This window comes from Protopterus annectens, chromosome 17.part0, assembly GCF_019279795.1.
Source record: "Protopterus annectens isolate FY-2018-M chromosome 17.part0, PAN1.0, whole genome shotgun sequence".
NCBI classification, from domain to species: Eukaryota; Metazoa; Chordata; order Ceratodontiformes; family Protopteridae; genus Protopterus; species Protopterus annectens.
In genome coordinates this window covers 813,059,919-813,066,280 of record NC_056751.1, presented here as the reverse complement: position 1 = coordinate 813,066,280, position 6,362 = coordinate 813,059,919, and the positions used below count along the sequence as shown (strand labels likewise).

Genomic DNA, 6,362 nt, shown 5'->3' with positions numbered 1-6,362 from the left:
ACATTAAAGCAAGTACTGGTTTAGATATTTTTAAGAACAGCTTGGACACTTATTATGGGAACAAGTGTTTTGGTATATTGGCAAGCCAGAAGGGCATTAATGCCCATGCTTGAAATATTTGTATGTATGTATGTATGTATGTATGTATAGAGCAAATGATTTAACCTAGGACTGGACCGAGAGATCGAGTCTTCTACAAGGAAGATAGTTGCATCATCTACATACCATACCATACCATGGTGATGTAGCTACAGTATTTTGTTATGTCATTAATAATAATGGTGAAAATGGATGGCCCTAATATTGAACCATGTGTGATACTAAGTACCATTGCCAAAAAAAGAGAGAGAACAATATTCCTTCTATCAGTTTGGTAACTTTTTCTTATGTAGCTAGTGAACCATCATAAACTGACCAAAAAGTCGTGGCCTTTTGGGTATGATTATGTGTGGTATGTAGAATTAGGGTCTTCAAATACATATCATGATACACAGTGTCAAATTCATTTGATGAATTCAAAAAAAGTGACTCTGCCTCCTTGTCTGGGTTTAGTTGCCAACATATTAACTTAACGACATAAAGATGAGTAGTTTCTGTTCCACAGGCAGGTGCAAATCATAGGTTTATATGTTAGTACTAGGCTAACTGCCCTTGCAAGCCATTTTAAGCCTAGCCAATTATCCCTTGTGAGACTCAAACCCTGCACCTTGTGTTTGTAAGGCAAACACCTTAACCATTAGGCCACCCTCCCTATAGTGGTTCCTTTGGGGATTGAACCCAGGACCTTCTGCGAGTGAAGCAGACATGATAACCACTACACTACAGAACCTGCTTGCCATGTTATGTATCAAAAATGTGATTATTTATGATTAAATGCTAAAAGGATTGTGAATATACACACTTCTTCAGTCCTTCTGATAATGGAAACTGAAGGACAATAAGATAGTTGCTCTGAGAGCTTGTAAGACACCACCTTTATACAAAGGTACAACAGCTCAAGTCCCTCATTAGTGGAAAAGTGAATAAGTATTGATCTTTGGTATTCAGTGGAGCTTGCAGAAAGCTTTACCAATTTGTGTAGCAATTTGTCTGTACATATTGATCTGCACTCCAGTGTGAAAGCAATTTCTGAAACATGAAGCGAATGAAAAAATTAGCATTGCAATTGCAGAACTTTTTATATGGTACAGATTTATTTGCTATTAATACATATTGAACCTCCTGTTCCTACTGTGCATGGTCAGTTTCTAGCTTCCTAGTGCTAATATATAGAGAAAGGGCAACTCTACATACCATCATAAACTTGGCAGAAGGTGTGATCTAAGGGAAGTTCATGAGTCTTCTTTTCCTTTTGCGTAACAGGACCATGACCTTTAACATTCTTAAAAAAATCTGTATGAAAATAGTGCTGAGTATCACTGTGTGGTTCATAGGTTGGTACTAGGCTATCAGCCCTTGGGCCCCTAGCCATAACAATTCCCTGGCTATTTCTTCCCACAGTATTTACTTCCCTGGACCCCTGTCTAGCAGGCCGAATGATGTGACCCCCGGGGTGAATTTCCTTTCTCCCATCCAATCGTCAAGGTTCCTTTTGAATAGGGACAAAGAGGTGCTCTGCTTGACAGGTAGGAGCAATCTATTCCAGAGTCTGGGGAGTCTCTGGGACAGGAACCTATCCCTCCAGCATGTTTTGTTCATTGTGATTACAAGGTTTAGATCCATGGAGCATATGGCTCTGAGGGATTGGGATTTCTTTAAGTGTAGCATGTCCAACAGCTCTGAGTTTGACATGGCCTTGTATGTTAAGCAGAGATCGCCTCTGAGTAGACGATATGCAACAGAGTTTAGGTGGAGTTTTTTTTAGATGGTCAGCATAGAGCATCTGCTTTAGGCCAGTGATTCTTTTAGTGAGGTATTTCTGTGGCCTTTCCAGTTGTTGCAGATGTCTTGAGAGGTACATACCAAACGAGACGTTGTATTCTATAATGGGTCTAATGAGGGATGAGTACAGTGGGACAATGACCTCCTTTTTTCTGGCTGAAAAGCCCTAAGTAATGAGGTGTGCAACATAGAAGGATTTCCTGACTGTTGTGGCGATGTGGTTATCGAAGGTGAGACCACTGTCCACCTGTGTCCCTAAGTCTCTTATCACACTTTCAGTGTTTAGTGTACTGCCACCTATGTGGTAATTCATGGGTACATGTTTTTTCCCAAAGGGGATAACTATACATTTCTTGGCATTGAGCTTGAGCCCATGGCTCTGGCATCAAGCATCTGTTTCTGTAAGGCTCTTTTGTAGAATATCCACATCATTTAGGGATTCAATAATGGCTCCCAGTTTGCAGTCATCTGCAAACTTTGTTAGCCAGAGTCCCTTACTGTTGGCCTGTACTTCAGAGAAGTAGATGCCAAACAAGAGCGGTCCCAGGACTGAACCCTGAGGTGCTCCACTTGTCTAATTAATGCAGTTAAGAATACTGGTTGTAAAGTTACTCATGTTCCTAAAGTAAAAGAGTATGTATTCCCTTTGGATTTTATAGTGGTCCCATGTGGCAAAACAGGGTAAAATGATAATTTATTGCTTTAGCTACATCACCTGCTCTTTTAAAGATCATGTCTAAAGGTGCATAACAATGTTTTGTTTTTTGTATAAAAAAGTGTTTGCATGGACTTTTTTTGCAAACCAAAACATCATTTCATACCCATTTAAACACAGAACATTTTCTAAAATTGCTTCCAAGCACAGAAGAGTAAATGTATTGCGACATGTTTATGGCACGTTATCCATGGGCGGGCATGAAGTGCTTACATCACTTTGGGTTTCAGCTCTAATTATGCTACATTAGCATAGGTAGGTAATTATAAATTAGTTTGCAATTACCAAACTGTTACACTGGATTAGCATAGATAGGTAATAGTAAATTAGTTTGTAATTACCAAACTGTTATGCTGCATTAGCATAAGTAGGGGATTGTAAATTAGTTTGTAATTACCAAATTGTTATGCTGGATTAGCATAGGTTGGTAATTACAAACTAATTTACAATTCCCTGTTATGCTGCATTAGCATAGGTAGGGAATTGTAAATTAGTTTGTAATTACAAAACTGTTAACACTGCATTAGCATAAGTAGGGAATTGTAAATAAGTTTGTAATTACCAAATTGTTACACTTGATTAGATTAGGTAGGGAATTGTAAATTAGTTATATAACAGAATGAGTCTATATTATAAAGTCGAACAAGTAAAATGTTGACTTTCCTTTAATCGACCCGTATTTGTAGCTGCACAACAGTGAATGGCCAAAACACCGATTTCTTTCGAAGGGAAAGATATTGGTAGCCCAACCACGCACACCACAATAAAACAAACACTATAAAAGTGGGGGGCTTCACCCCACGCCCCGATGTGGGGGTCTGTGCCCCACAACCCCCCTAACTAAATATACTAACTCCAAGAATTCACTACAGTTGGGAAAAGGGCAGATTTAAAAGAATAGACAGCCGATTTCTTTCTCTTAGAAAGAAATCGATGATTTGGCCATTTGATGATGTGCAGTTTTGACAAATATGGGTCAACTAAAGGTGAGTCCACATTCTGCTTCTTCTTGTAAATGATACAGACCCAATAGAATGCCTTCTGTATTAACAACAAGCAAATTAGGATCTTTTCACTGACAAAAATATCTTCACCCTTTGCCCATAGATTGGTTTCCATTACACTGTAATTGTTCTTCCCTGTCCCATTTTTTTTCTCACAGGTCCTTCTCCTTTGCTTTTTTGTTATCTTTAGAACAAACTGATTAAAGGTCACAAAATCTACTGCAGAACCAATGTGCATTTCCATTTCTCCATCAAGATAAATTAACATCAGTATTCTTTATATAATATGAATATGATGATATAGTGACTCATAAGGCAAATAACTGCATAATTTATCATGCATTACCATACAGGCAGAACTGAATAACTCAAACTGTATTAACAGTTGTACGTGCTAACATGTTAAACACGTAGAATGACCTTAATGTGTGGTGAGGCTAAGATAACCAGCACAAAAATAAGACTTAACATGTCTATTAAACTTTAATAAAGGAGGAGCACTGTTATTACCCACTGTACCTTAGCCATTATGATTTCAAGTATTTGCATCTGTAGAATGCTGATAGGTAAGTGGAAGTTGGAGAAGGTGGTCTTCTAGTGAACTTTTACAAGGTAATTGATTTCAGTGATTTGGGGATAGTTTCAAAAAGGCTTTCTTCCCAGCTGTGAGAACAAATGAGGATCTTCCTGAGCCTGAAGAGGGTGCAAGACATGTTCTTAGTTTTATGCCTATTGAGCAATAGGGTCTGTATTCATAATTACGGAGTTTAAACATTAGTGAGGCTAACTGAAGTGAATCATCTTTCCTAAAAATGCAGTTGTGCTCCCTATTGCCTGCTTGTTGATGAACCAACAGATCTTTTGTATAAGAGGCACATTTCAAAGGAGCAAGGTGGGAGGTGAGGTAGAAGCAAACGCAATGTAAGGGACTGAATAAGTACAGTGAGGGCAGCAGCAGCCTCAAAGACGTCGAGGAAGGGTTTTTTTTTCTAGTGACAGCAGGGAACTGTTGGTGCTCTAGACATTCTGCCAGACCAAAGTTCATTTTCATTTTTTTTCCCTGACAGCTGTGATATTTAAGTGTAGATATTGTGTAGCACGACACCTTCTGTTTTTATTTTTTAAAGTGTATTCTAAGGTAATCTGTTAACGCTACTCATATGGAACATTTCCATTCACTGTGAGGAGGAAATCGTTGATGTTCTGGGTATTCTTCTTGCTCCAGTCTTAATTTACAGTTGTTTTTCCTAATTGATTGTGACTTTTTAAATGCATCATTTAAATTGTGCAGCACAGCAAGACGTGGGGCACTGTTACGGTGTGCTGCTTTATGTTGCATTTCCTTGTTGCACACTGCTACTGGCTTGACCAGTTTAGATTGGATTTGACCTGACCACTAGTGTCAGAGACATGGGGAAATTGATTTTTATTTAGTCCACTTACATATCTGTACTTCTAAATTGTATTTGCAGCTAATTTGTTACTAATACCTTTTTGTGCTAGAGTTTGTTCATTCGGGACACTTTTTGTTTTTTTTCTTCTTACTGTGGGCTTAATTTACAGCTGTTTTTTCTGACTGACTGTGATGTTTAAATGTAGCTTTTACATTGTGATTTATAGTAGGGTCTGCTGCATAATTCACCGTGGTTCCGGTATTTTTTCTGCTTTGTGCCAGTTTTGTTTTTTTCGGTTTTCAGTTTGTTAGGGTCTGCTACATAATTTGCCTGGGCTGCTCTGTACTGCATTTCCTTGCTACACACTGCTATTGGACTGAACAATTCTAGCCAGATTTGAAATTCTGCACTGTGCACATTGACAAATAATGTTCTACTGTATAGACAAAATTCATTTGCTTTTTTGTGAGCCTAAAGAATCAGTCCAGTGACCTACTCATACACCCAGCTCACCCATCAGAGCTAGAACCCTCTAGTCCATTCATTCCTCAGTGGAGGTAAGAACCAGGTGTTAGGCATTGGACCGGTCTGTTGTTCCTGTAGGCTGTCCTATCCCAGCACTGTTGGCACCTTGCATGTTTCCATGATAGCTGCTCTGGGGGGAGGGAATCTAAGCTACCACATATACCCAGCCTCCCAGGTAAATGGCTCAACACTGTGCACTGTGGTCATGCCAGGTTCCTCCCAGGTAAATGGCTCAACACTGTGCACTGTGGTCATGCCAGGTTCCTCCCAGGTAAATGGCTCAACACTGTGCACTGTGGTCATGCCAGGTTCCTCCCAGGTAAATGGCTCAACACTGTGCACTGTGGTCATGCCAGGTTCCTCCCAGGTAAATGGCTCAACACTGTGCACTGTGGTCATGCCAGGTTCCTCCCAGGTAAATGGCTCAACACTGTGCACCGTGGTCATGCCAGGTTCCTCCCAGGTAAATGGCTCAACACTGTGCACCGTGGTCATGCCAGGTTCCTCCCAGGTAAATGGCTCAACACTGTGCACTGTGGTCATGCCAGGTTCCTCCCAGGTAAATGGCTCAACACTGTGCACCATGGTCATGCCAGGTTCCATGCAGGTGCTGCTAATACAGCAAGCTGAGCTGACACCCTCCATCCAGCAAGTGCTGGCATGAGATGCTCGCTCATATCTTTCCTGCTTGGACCCTCCAGTGTCTATGCCACTGGTCAAACATAGGGCATCAGGGGTACACTTATGACTTCATCTTTCTGTGTCATGGGGCTGGGGGTGCAATTATTTGTTGTTCCATTACATTTACTTTTCTGTTTATTATGAAATTACATTTGGTAGATA

The 6,362-nt window shown here is 40.1% G+C and overlaps 1 non-coding gene across 1 annotated transcript; it reads right to left on the bottom strand.

Moving 5' to 3' along the window:
- Nucleotides 1–756: 756 nt before the first annotated feature.
- On the bottom strand, nt 757–829 carry TRNAV-CAC. Its single transcript has one exon. It is a non-coding gene; the product is annotated as a tRNA-Val (tRNA).
- Between the last annotated feature and the right edge of the window lie 5,533 nt (nt 830–6,362).